The following is a 15046-nucleotide window of genomic DNA, read 5'->3' on the forward strand; positions in this document are numbered from 1 at the left end:
CTCTACTGAGGCCTCCTATTCCCTAGAGAGTATATCTCTACTGAGGCATCCTATTCCCTACAGAGTATATCTCTACTGAGGCATCCTATTCCCTACAGAGTATATCTCTACTGAGGCATCCTATTCCCTAGAGAGTATATCTCTACTGAGGCATCCTATTCCCTAGAGAGTATATCTCTACTGAGGCATCCTATTCCCTAGAGAGTATATCTCTACTGAGGCATCCTATTCCCTACAGAGTATATCTCTACTGAGGCATCCTATTCCCTAGAGAGTATATCTCTACTGAGGCATCCTATTCCCTAGAGAGTATATCTCTACTGAGGCATCCTATTCCCTACAGAGTATATCTCTACTGAGGCATCCTATTCCCTAGAGAGTGTCACGCCCTTATCTGTTTCACCTGTCTTGTGATTGTCTCCACCCCCTCCAGGTGTCGCTTATTATCCCTGGTGTATATATTTTTTTTTCATCTTTATTTAACCAGGTAGGCTAGTTGAGAACAAGTTCTCATTTGCAACTGCGACCTGGCCAAGATAAAGCATAGCAGTGTGAACAGACAACAACACAGAGTTACACATGGAGTAAACAATAAACAAGTCAATAACATGGTAGAAAAAAGAGAATCTATATACAATGTGTGCAAAAGGCATGAGGTAGGCAATAAATCGAGTAATTAACAATTTAGCAGATTAACACTGGAGTGATAAATCATCAGATGATCATGTGCAAGAAGAGATACTGGTGTGGGGGGTATTGTGATGTCATTATGGGGTATTGTGATGTCATTATGGGGTATTGTGATGTCATTATGGGGTATTGTGATGTCATTATAGAGATACTGGTGTGCAAAAGAGCAGAAAAGTGTGTTTCCTGTCTCTCTGTGCTAGTTCGCCCTGTATGTTTTCAAGTCAACCAGCGTTTGTCCCGTACTCCTGCTTCTATTCTCTTTTGCTCATCTCCCTGGTTTTGACCCTTGCTTGTTTTCTGGACTCGCCTGCCTGACCATTCTGTCTGCCTTGACCTCGAGCCTGTCTGCCACTGTACGTCCTGGAGTCTGAACTGGTTTTGACCTTTTGCCTGTCCACGACCACGATTGTTTAATAAATATCAGAGACTCAAACCATCTGCCTCCCGTGTCTGCATCTGGGTCTCACCTTGTGCCCTTATAAGAGAGTATAGTTCTCCTATTCCCTATGAGCCCTGGTCAAAAGTAGCTCACGATAATAAAGCTGAAATGTCTTGAGTCAATAACTATTCAACCCCTTTGTTATGACACGCCTAAAGTTCAGGAGTAAAAATGTGCTTCGCGAATCTTTTAATATGTTGCATTGACTCATTCTGTGTTAAATAATCTTGGTTAACACGATTTTTTAAAATGACTACCTGTCACGATCGTCGTATGAGTGCGACCAAGGCGCAGCGTAAGTAGAGTTCCACATATTTTTTATAAACTGAAAACTCACCAAAACAATAAAGCACAAACAAAACATGAAGCTCTACAAAATAGTGCAGAACAGGCAACTAAACATAGTCAAGATCCCACAAACACAAAAAGGGAAAATGGCTACCTAAATATGATCCACAATCAGAGACAACGATAAACAGCTGTCTCTGATTGGGAACTATTTCAGGCCAACATAGACATACAAAAAACCACCTAGATGACCCACCCTAGTCACCATCACGCAGAAAAATAGCTCACTATGGTCAGGGCGTGACACTACCCCATCTCTGTACACATACATTTATCAGGTAAGGCCCTTCAAATCGAGTAGTGAATTTCAAGAACCGATTCAACCACAAAGACCAAGGAGGTTTTTCAATGCCTCACAAAAGAAGGGCACATATTGGTAGATGGGTCAAAATATATATATATTTTTTTTAAAGCAGACATCGTGAGCATGGTCAAGACATTAATTACACCCTTGGATGGTGTATCATTACAACCAGTCTGTAACGATCAAAGAGTGAATGGGTGTGGAGTCAGGCGCAGAGAGCAAAGGATACGGGGAAAAACACGCTTTAATGTCCAACCAAAAAAAGGTACAAAAGGTAACGCCAAACATAGGCGTAATACACTCCACCTAAGTACACTTTGGTAACAAACCGGACAGCGAAAAACCCAATAAACAAGAACACCTCTCACAATACAGAAAACAAGCCCGCTCAAACACAAGCGGGCTAAACGAACTTAAATAACAACCACCCTAACACCCCAACAAGAAACAGGTGAAAAGAATTAGACAAAACCAAACGAAAAAGGAAAAAAGGATCTGTGGCAGCTAGTAGGCCGGTGACGACGACCGCCGAACACCACCCGAACGGGAAGGGGAGCCACCTTCGGTGATATTTGTGACACAGTCACTGAAAAGATACAAGTGTCCTTCCTAACTCAGCTCCCAGAGAGGAAGGAAACCGCTCAGTGAAAAGATAATTCCCCCTTTACACTCCATAACTGGTTGTGTCACCTTTAGCTGCAATGACTCAACCCAAACACTTCCTGTAGTTGTTGATCAGTCTCTCACATCACTGTGGAGGAATTTACTGTAGCAGCAATGACTCCAACCAACCAATTCCTGTAGTTGTTGATCAGTCTCTCACGTCACTGTGGAGGAATTTTGACCCGCTCTTCCATGCAGAACTGCTGTAACTCAGCGACATTTGAGGGTTTTCAAGCATGAACTGCTCATTTCAAGTCCTGCCACAAAATCTCAATTGTGATTAGGTCTGGACTTTGACAAGACCATTCCAAAACTTTACATTTGTTGCTTTTTAGCCATTTTCATGTAGACTTGATTGTGTGTTTTGGATCATTGTCTTGCTGCATGACCCAGCTGTGCTTCAGCTTCAGCTCACAGACGGATGGCCTGACATTCTCCTGTAGAATTCTCTGATACAGAGCAGAATTCATGGTTCCTTCTATTAAGGCAAGTCGTACAGGTCCCGAGGCAGCAAAGTATCCCCAAACCATCACAGTACCACCACCATGTTTGACCCCAAACCATCATAGTAACACCACCATGCTGACCCCTAACCATCACACTACCACCACCATGCTGGACCCCAAACCATAACACTACCACCACCATGCTGACCCCAAACCATCACACTACAACCACCATGCTGACCCCAAACCATCACACTACCACCACCATGCTGACCCCTAACCCTCACACTACCACCACCATGCTGGACCCCAAACCATCACACTACCACCACCATGCTGACCCCAAACCATCACACTACCACCACCATGCTGACCCCTAACCATCACACTACCACCACCATGCTGACCCCAAACCACCACACTACCACCACCATGATGGATCCCCAAACCATAACACTACCACCACCATGCTGACCCCTAACCATCACACTACCACCACCATGCTGAACCCAAACCATCACACTACCACCACCATGCTGGACCCCAAACCATAACACTACCACCACCATGCTGACCCCAAACCATCACACTACAACCACCATGCTGACCCCAAACCATCACACTACCACCACCATGCTGACCCCTAACCCTCACACTACCAACACCATGCTGGACCCCAAACCATCACACTACCACCACCATGCTGGACCCCAAACCATCACACTACCACCACCATGCTGACCCCAAACATCACACTTCCACCACCATGCTGACCCCAAACCATCACCACCATGCTGACCCCAAACACTCACACCACCACCACCATGCTGACCCGAAACCATCACACTACCACCACCATGCTGACCCCAAACCGTCACAATACCACCACCATGCTGACCCCAAACCATCACACTACCACCACCATGCTGACCCCAAACCATCACACTACCACCACCATGCTGACCCCAAACCATCACACTACCACCACCATGCTGACCCCAAACCATCACACTACCACCACCATGCTGACCCCAAACCATCACACTACCACCACCATGCTGACCCCAAACCATCACACTACCACCACCATGCTGACCCCTAACCATCACACTACCACCACCATGCTGACCCCAAACCATCACACTACCACCACCATGCTGACCGCAAACCAACACACTACCACCACCATGCTGACCCCAAACCATCACACCACCACCATGCTGACCCCAAACCATCACACTACCACCACCATGCTGACCCCAAACCATCACACTACCACCACCATGCTGACCCCAAACCATCACACTACCACCACCATGCTGACCCCAAACCATCACACTACCACCACCATGCTGACCCCAAACCATCACACTATCACCACCATGCTGACCCCTAACCATCACACTACCACCACCATGCTGACCCCTAACCATCACACTACCACCACCATGCTGACCCCAAACCATCACACCACCACCACCATGCTGACCCCAAACCATCACACTACCACCACCATGCTGACCCCAAACCATCACACTATCACCACCATGCTGACCCCTAACCATCACACCACCACCACCATGCTGACCCCAAACCATCACACTACCACCACCATGCTGACCCCAAACCATCACACTACCACCACCATGCTGACCCCAAACCATCACACTACCACCACCATGCTGACCCCAAACTATCACACTACCACCACCATGCTGACCCCAAACCATCACACTACCACCACCATGCTGACCCCAAACCATCACACTACCACCACCATGCTGACCCCAAACTATCACACTACCACCACCATGCTGACCCCAAACCATCACCACCATGCTGATCCCAAACCATCACACCACCACCATGCTGACCCCAAACCATCACACCACCACCACCATGCTGACCCCAAACCATCACACCACCACCACCATGCTGACCCCAAACCATCACACTACCACCACCATGCTGACCCCAAACCATGACACTACCACCACCATGCTGACCCCAAACCATCACACTACCACCACCATGCTGACCCCAAACCATCACACCACCACCACCATGCTGACCCCAAACCATCACACTACCACCACCATGCTGACCCCAAACCATCACACTACCACCACCATGCTGACCCCAAACCATCACACTACCACCACCATGCTGACCCCAAACCATCACACTACCACCACCATGCTGACCCCAAACCATCACCACCATGCTGACCCCAAACCATCACACCCCCACCACCATGCTGACCCCAAACCATCACACTACCACCACCATGCTGACCCCACACCGTCACACTACCACCACCATGCTGACCACAAACCATCACACTACCACCACCATGCTGACCGCAAACCAACACACTACCACCACCATGCTGACCCCAAACCATCACACCACCACCATGCTGACCCCAAACCATCACACTACCACCACCATGCTGACCCCAAACCATCACACTACCACCACCATGCTGACCCCAAACCATCACACTACCACCACCATGCTGACCCCAAACCATCACCACCATGCTGACCCCAAACCATCACACCACCACCATGCTGACCCCAAACCATCACACCACCACCACCATGCTGACCCCAAACCATCACACCACCACCACCATGCTGACCCCAAACCATGACACCACCACCACCATGCTGACCCCAAACCATCACACTACCACCACCATGCTGACCCCAAACCATCACACTACCACCACCATGCTGACCCCTAACCATCACACTACCACCACCATGCTGACCCCAAACCATCACACTAACCCCACCATGCTGACCCCAAACCATCACACTACCACCACCATGCTGACCCCAAACCATCACACTACCACCACCATGCTGACCCTAAACCGTCACACTACCACCGCCATGCTGACCCCTAACTATCACACTACCACCACCATGCTGACCCCAAACCATCACACCACCACCATGCTGACCCCAAACCATCACACCACCACCATGCTGAACCCAAACCATCACACTACCACCACCATGCTGACCCCAAACCATCACACTACCACCACCATGCTGACCCTAAACCGTCACACCACCACCACCATGCTGACCCCAAACCATCACACTACCACCACCATGCTGACCCCAAACCATCACACTACCACCACCATGCTGACCCCAAACCGTCACACTACCACCACCATGCTGACCCCAAACCATCACACTACCACCACCATGCTGACCCCAAATCATCACACTACCACCACCATGCTGACCCCAAACCATCACACTACCACCACCATGCTGACCCCAAACCATCACCACCATGCTGACCCCAAACCATCACACCACCACCATGCTGACCCCAAACCATCACACAACCACCACCATGCTGACCCCAAACCATCACACCACCACCACCATGCTGACCCCAAACCGTCACACTACCACCACCATGCTGACCCCAAACCATCACACTACCACCACCATGCTGACCCCAAACCAACACACTGTCACCACCATGATGACCCCAAACCATCACACCACCACCATGCTGACCCCAAACCATCACACCACCACCATGCTGACCCCAAACCATCACACTACCACCACCATGCTGACCCCAAACCATCACACCACCACCACCATGCTGACCCCAAACCATCACACTACCACCGCCATGCTGACCCCCAACCATCACACTACCACCACCATGCTGACCCCAAACCATCACACTACCACCACCATGCTGACCCCAAACCATCACACCACCACCACCATGCTGACCCCAAACCATCACACCACCACCACCATGCTGACCCCAAACCATCACACCACCACCACCATGCTGACCCCAAACCATCACACTACCACCACCATGCTGACCCCAAACCATCACACTACCACCACCATGCTGACCCCAAACCATCACACTACCACCACCATGCTGACCCCAAACCATCACACTACCACCACCATGCTGACCCCAAACCATCACACCACCACCACCATGCTGACCCCTAACCATCACACTACCACCACCATGCTGACCCCAAACCATCACACTACCACCACCATGCTGACCCCCAACCATCACACTACCACCACCATGCTGACCCCAAACCATCAAACTACCACCACCATGCTGACCCCAAACCATCACACTACCACCACCATGCTGACCCCAAACCATCACACTACCACCACCATGCTGACCCCAAACCATCACACTACCACCACCATGCTGACCCCAAACCATCACACCACCACCACCATGCTGACCCCAAACCATCACACTACCACCACCATGCTGACCCCAAACCATCACACCACCACCACCATGCTGACCCCAAACCATCACACCACCACCACCATGCTGACCCCAAACCATCACACTACCACCACCATGCTGACCCCAAACCATCACACTACCACCACCATGCTGACCCCAAACCATCACACCACCACCACCATGCTGACCCCAAACCATCACACCACCACCATGCTGACCCCAAACCATCACACCACCACCACCATGCTGACCCCAAACCATCACACTACCACCACCATGCTGACCCCAAACCATCACACTACCACCACCATGCTGACCCCAAACCATCACACTACCACCACCATGCTGACCCCAAACCATCACACTACCACCACCATGCTGACCCCAAACCATCACACTACCACCACCATGCTGACCCCAAACCATCACACTACCACCACCATGCTGACCCCAAACCATCACACTACCACCACCATGCTGACCCCAAACCATCACACCACCACCACCATGCTGACCCCAAACCATCACTCTACCACCACCATGCTGACCCCAAACCATCACACTACCACCACCATGCTGACCCCAAACCATCACACTACCACCACCATGCTGACCCCAAACCATCACACTACCACCACCATGCTGACCCCAAACCATCACACTACCACCACCATGCTGACCCCAAACCATCACACTACCACCACCATGCTGACCCCAAACCATCACACTACCACCACCATGCTGACCCCAAACCATCACACTACCACCACCATGCTGGACCGTTGGTATGAGTTCTTACTGTTGAATGCAGGGTTTGGTTTTCACCAGACATAATGGGACCCATGTCGTCCTAAAAGTTATACTCTCATTTGTCCATAGAACATTCTTCCAGGAGTCTTGATGACCATCCAGGTGTTTCCAGGTGCTTTTTGGAAAATCTCAGTCAACTTTTTGAACAAGATGGCACACACAGTGAGGAGACTGGGATGGTGGGAGGATGAAGAAAGGAGACTGGGATGGTGGGAGGCTGAAGAAAGGAGACTGGGATGGTGGGAGGCTGAAGAAAGGAGACTGGGGTGGTGGGAGGCTGAAGAAAGGAGACTGGGATGGTGGGAGTCTGAAGAAAGGAGACTGGGGTGGTGGGAGGCTGAAGAAAGGAGACTGGGATGGTTGGAGGCTGGGAGAGGTGAGAGTCTGAAGAAAGGAGACAGGAAGGGGTGGGAGGCTGAAGAAAGGAGACTGGGGTGGTGGGAGTCTGGGAGAGGTGGGAGTCTGGGAAACTGAAGAAAGGAGACTGGGATGGTGGGAGTCTGGGAGAGGTGGGAGTCTGGGAAACTGAAGAAAGGAGACTGGGACGGTGGGAGTCTGAAGAAAGGAGACTGGGATGGTGGGAGGCTGAAGAAAGGAGACTGGGATGGTGGGAGGATGAAGGAAGGCGACTGGGATGGTGGGAGGATGAAGGAAGGCGACTGGGATGGTGGGAGGATGAAGGAAGGCGACTGGGATGGTGGGAAACTGAAGAAAGGAGACTGGGATGGTGGGAGGATGAAGGAAGGCGACTGGGATGGTGGGAGGATGAAGGAAGGCGACTGGGATGGTGGGAGGCTGAAGAAAGGAGACTGGGATGGTGGGAGGATGAAGGAAGGCGACTGGGATGGTGGGAGGCTGAAGAAAGGAGACTGGGATGGTGGGAGGATGAAGGAAGGCGACTGGGATGGTGGGAGGCTGAAGAAAGGAGACTGGGGTGGTGGGAGGCTGAAGAAAGGAGACTGGGATGGTGGGAGGCTGAAGAAAGGAGACTGGGATGGTGGGAGGCTGAAGAAAGGAGACTGGGATGGTGGGAGGCTGAAGAAAGGAGCCTGGGATGGTGGGAGGCTGAAGAAAGGAGACTGGGATGGTGGGAGGCTGAGGAAAGGAGACTGGGATGGTGGGAGGCTGAAGAAAGGAGACTGGGGTGGTGGGAGAATGAAGAAAGGAGACTGGGCTAGTGGGGAGGCTGAAGGAAGGCGACTGGGATGGTGGGAGGCTGAGGAAAGGAGACTGAGGGGTGGGAGGATGATTTTCACTTTACATGGAAGAGATTAAAATGCCATCGTGTCTGCTGTGTGAGCGCCAGGCCTTTCAGCACTCCATCCTACACACACACACACACACACACACACACACACACACACACACACACACACACACACACACACACACACACACACACACACACACACACACACACACACACACACACACACACACACACACACACACACACACACAGCGCACTAGACAACAATGACATGGCACCAGTCTTGAACAATGAGGCATTCTGAAAGAAATATGTATTTCATGTTTGTTTCTGGTACACTGCTATATACTAGTCTAAATAAAACATTCTGAACACTACGCTAGCAAGATAATCAGGAAGCAGAAGTGCTGAAACGTCCGTGATAAACGCAGCTAACAATTCTCGGGTGAGAAAACGTTTTTTTTATGTTTTTATGTTACCTGGGTAAGTTCTTTCTTGGAAACCTACACAAAATGATTAAATTTGACTAAATATTTAGGAAGAGGTCATTATTTCATGGAGCGTGTGAAGAAAGAAACCACATGGGAAAAAGTGGTTAGCAAGTTAGGGCCAAATAAAACAGATTTTTTTCACCAAGTCAAATGACTAATTTATTGTGTTAGAGGTTTCATGTTGCTTGTATCTAAACCAAAGTAGATCATTTCAAGATTGTTCTATACATCAGTTGGAGTCTCTATAAGCTACAGTATGAAGTCCTAAACCTAACATGAAAGTGCATCCGTGTAAGCTGTGTAGGCTAAAATAGTCCAAATGAGGTTGAGCCAATGGACATGAGGTAGGTTGAGCCAATGGACATGGGGTAGGTTGAGCCAATGGACATGGGGTAGGTTGAGCCAATGAACATGAGGTAGGTTGAGCCAATGGACATGGGGTAAGTTGAGCCAATGGACATGGGGTAGGTTGAGCCAATGGACATGGGGTAGGTTGAGCCAATGAACATGAGGTAGGTTGAGCCAATGGACATGGGGTAAGTTGAGCCAATGGACATGGGGTAGGTTGAGCCAATGGACATGAGGTAGGTTGAGCCAATGGACATGGGGTAGGTTGAGCCAATGGACATGGGGTAAGTTGAGCCAATGGACATGGGGTAGGTTGAGCCAATGGACATGAGGTAGGTTGAGCCAATGGACATGAGGTAGGTTGAGCCAATGGACATGGGGTAGGTTGAGCCAATGGACATGAGGTAGGTTGAGCCAATGGACATGAGGTAGGTTGAGCCAATGGACATGAGGTAGGTTGAGCCAATGGACATGGGGTAGGTTGAGCCAATGGACATGGGGTAGGTTGAGCCAATGGACATGGGGTAGGTTGAGCCAATGGACATGGGGTAGGTTGAGCCAATGGACATGGGGTAGGTTGAGCCAATGGACATGGGGTAGGTTGAGCCAATGGACATGGGGTAGGTTGAGCCAATGGACATGGGGTAGGTTGAGCCAATGGACATGAGGTAGGTTGAGCCAATGGACATGAGGTAGGTTGAGCCAATGGACATGGGGTAGGTTGAGCCAATGGACATGGGGTAGGTTGAGCCAATGGACATGGGGTAGGTTGAGCCAATGGACATGGGGTAGGTTGAGCCAATGGACATGAGTAGGTTGAGCCAATGGACATGGGGTAGGTTGAGCCAATGGACATGGGGTAGGTTGAGCCAATGGACATGGGGTAGGTTGAGCCAATGGACATGAGGTAGGTTGAGCCAATGGACATGGGGTAGGTTGAGCCAATGGACATGGGGTAGGTTGAGCCAATGGACATGGGGTAGGTTGAGCCAATGGACATGGGGTAGGTTGAGCCAATGGACATGGGGTAGGTTGAGCCAATGGACATGGGGTAGGTTGAGCCAATGGACATGAGGTAGGTTGAATCAATGGACATGGGGTAGGTTGAGCCTATGGACATGGGGTAGGTTGAGCCAATGGACATGAGGTAGGTTGAATCAATGGACATGGGGTAGGTTGAGCCTATGGACATGGGGTAGGTTGAGCCAATGGACATGGGGTAGGTTGAGCCAATGGCAAGCTGAGAAAATGTAAATGTTCTCTTCCCAGGTGTAATTCAGGGCATTATCGTTGCGATATGAGGTAACAGCGCATGGCATGTCAAACAAAAGAATATAAAGTGTTTATAAGGTCTGTTTAGAAAATGCCATGCTATTGTTTGAAGAGAGCTCCCTAATAACAAAACACTTTTTTCACCACGATAAGTTTGATAAATTCACCTCTGAAGGTGAAATGTGTACTTACATTCTGAAATCTGGCTCTGATTTATCATCCAAAGGGTCCCAGAGATAACAAGAAGTGGTGTTTTGTTAGATAAAATCATTTTTCATATGCTAATAAGGTCAATTTAGCAAGCATGATCAATTTTGTATTTCCACTCGTTCAATTTGCAAAGAAAGGAATCTGTGAAAATCTTACCCTTAACCTTGTTTCAACGAGTCAAATCACGTTCGTATTTATTCCTCAAAGATCCTCGAATGTAACAAGACTTCACTATATCATTAGGGGTGTAGTGTATCCTATAGGACACCATATTTGGTCAGAGAGTGACTCCTTCATGGCACGCCGATGATGCTGGCGGTCTCCACTTGAACGACTACCTTTGTCAAATAAGCACCAATCGGGGTCAAACAAGTCTAGCTAGATAGCCAATGAGCTGGGCTTTACGGGAGTATCCAGAAACCCTTTGTCTGTCGTAAAATGTAGCTCCTAACCTTGTATGACAGCATGCCTTTACATTTTGGACAAAAATTATAAGAATATTCAGAGTTATGAAGTAATGATAACTGGTTGCTTTGCAAATGTTGAACTTATAATATGGCTACTAATACTGGAAAAGCTAAATCAAGTCCAAGTATACAGATTTGACGATATTCTTGAAGAAAAATGTCATATGAATGCAAATGTCTGCTTCATGATTTGCACAAATGTACCTGGGTGACTTCACACTAAATGTCACGGAGAACGCTCATACTTCAAGTTTTCCGTCTGAAACTTTGCACATACAGTGCTGCCATCTTGTGGACACCATCGGAATTACATCCAGGGTGATGGCTTGAACAGGGACCTTTCTGCTGCATTTCAAAGATTGTGGTAGGGAAAAAAATTGTTGTTTTTTTCTTTGTATTTTCTTCTACCAGATCTATTGTGTTATATTCTCCGACATTCAATTCACATTGCCACAAATTGCAAAGTGTTTCCTTTCAAATGGTACCTAGAATATGCATATCCTTGCTTCAGGGCCTGAGTTACAGGCAGTTAGATTTGGGTATGTCATTTAGGCAAAAATTTAAAAAAGGGGGCTATCCCTAAGAATATTTATTTAATGAATTAATGCCCTCCTTGCGTGGTCTGTGAGTTTTGGTGGCTGGCCCTCTCTTGGCAGGTTTGTTGTGATGCCATATTCTTTTAATAATGGATTTAAATGCTGCTCCGTGGGACGTTCAAAGTTTCTGAAGTTTTTTTATAACCCAACCCTGATCTGTACTTCTCCACAACTTTGTCCCTGACCTGCTTGGAGCGTTCCTTGGTCTTCATGGTGTCTTCATGGTGCCACTTGCTTGGTGGTGTTGCAGACTCTGGTGCATTTCAGAACAGGTGTATATATACTGAGATCATGTGACACTTAGATTGCACACAGGTGGACTTTATTTAACTAATTATGTGACTTCTGGAGGTAATTGGTTGCACCAGATCTTATTTAGAGGCTTCATAACCACTTTTCAGTTTTACATTTTTTTTTAATTTTTGGAAAGAAGTTGTTTTTTTCATTTCACTTCACCAATTTGGACTATTTTGTGTTTGTTCATTACATGAAATCAAAATAAAAATGCATTTAAATTACAGGTTGTAATGCAACAAAATAGGAAAAATGCCAAGGGGGTGAATACTTTTGCAAGGCACTGTAAACTTCCTTAGATTAGCATTCATAGATAAATATACTTCCTTAGTCCACGGACTCTCTTCCTCTGATTGGAAGCTATAGCTAGTCATTCCTTCCTCGTTATGTTACAGTCATTACTAGTCATTAACTTCCCGTGAACTATTAGAAAAGATTGGAATGATATCCAGGAAGTAGCCTATGCTGACTCAGTGATTTATTTTGTAGTGCAACTCAACTAAAAACTGGACGCAACATAACAACAAAAACATGTTTTGACTTGTCTGCTGTGTCTCCTAGCCTGTGGTCAGATGTGTCTCCTACCCTGTGGTCAGATGTGTCTCCTAGCCTGTGGTCAGATGTGTCTCCTAGCCTGTGGTCAGATGTGTCTCCTAGCCTGTGGTCAGATGTGTCTCCTAGCCTGTGGTCAGATGTGTCTCCTAGCCTGTGGTCAGATGTGTCTCCTAGCCTGTGGTCAGATGTGTCTCCTAGCGTGTGGTCAGATGTGTCTCCTAGCCTATGGTCAGATGTGTCTCCTAGCCTGTGGTCAGATGTGTCTCCTAGCCTGTGGTCAGATGTGTCTCCTAGCCTGTGGTCAGATGTGTCTCCTAGCCTGTGGTCAGATGTGTCTCCTAGCCTGTGGTCAGATGTGTCTCCTAGCCTGTGGTCAGATGTGTCTCCTAGCCTGTGGTCAGATGTGTCTCCTAGCCTGTGGTCAGATGTGTCTCCTACCCTGTGGTCAGATGTGTCTCCTACCCTGTGGTCAGATGTGTCTCCTAGCCTGTGGTCAGATGTGTCTCCTAGCCTGTGGTCAGCTGTGTCTCCTAGAGTGTGGTCAGATGTGTCTCCTAGCCTGTGGTCAGATGTGTCTCCTAGCCTGTGGTCAGATGTGTCTCCTAGCCTATGGTCAGATGTGTCTCCTAGTCTGTGGTCAGATGTGTCTCCTAGCCTGTGGTCAGCTGTGTCTCCTAGCCTGTGGTCAGATGTGTCTCCTAGCGTGTGGTCAGATGTGTCTCCTAGTCTGTGGTCAGATGTGTCTCCTAGTCTGTGGTCAGATGTGTCTCCTAGCCTGTGGTCAGCTGTGTCTCCTAGCCTGTGGTCAGATGTGTCTCCTAGCCTGTGGTCAGATGTGTCTCCTAGCCTGTGGTCAGCTGTGTCTCCTAGCGTGTGGTCAGCGTGTCTCCTAGCCTGTGGTCAGATGTGTCTCCTAGCCTGTGGTCAGATGTGTCTCCTAGCCTGTGGTCAGCTGGGGTTCCTAGCATGTGGTAAGCTGTGTCTCCTAGCCTGTGGTCAGATGTGTCTCCTAGCCTGTGGTCAGATGTGTCTCCTAGCCTGTGGTCAGCTGTGTCTCCTAGCGTGTGGTCAGCTGTGTCTCCTAGCCTGTGGTCAGATGTGTCTCCTACCCTGTGGTCAGATGTGTCTCCTAGTCTGTGGTCAGATGTGTCTCCTAGCCTGTGGTCAGATGTGTCTCCTACCCTGTGGTCAGATGTGTCTCCTAGCCTGTGGTCAGATGTGTCTCCTAGCCTGTGGTCAGATGTGTCTCCTAGCCTGTGGTCAGATGTGTCTCCTAGCCTGTGGTCAGATGTGTCTCCTAGCCTGTGGTCAGATGTGTCTCCTAGCCTGTGGTCAGATGTGTCTCCTAGCCTGTGGTCAGATGTGTCTCCTAGCCTGTGGTCAGATGTGTCTCCTAGCCTGTGGTCAGATGTGTCTCCTAGCCTGTGGTCAGATGTGTCTCCTAGCCTGTGGTCAGATGTGTCTCCTAGCCTGTGGTCAGATGTGTCTCCTAGCCTGTGGTCAGATGTGTCTCCTAGCCTGTGGTCAGATGTGTCTCCTAGCCTGTGGTCAGATGTGTCTCCTAGCCTGTGGTCAGATGTGTCTCCTAGCCTGTGGTCAGATGTGTCTCCTAGTCTGTGGTC

This window comes from Salvelinus fontinalis, chromosome 8 (genome assembly GCF_029448725.1).
Source record: "Salvelinus fontinalis isolate EN_2023a chromosome 8, ASM2944872v1, whole genome shotgun sequence".
NCBI lineage: Eukaryota > Metazoa > Chordata > Actinopteri > Salmoniformes > Salmonidae > Salvelinus > Salvelinus fontinalis.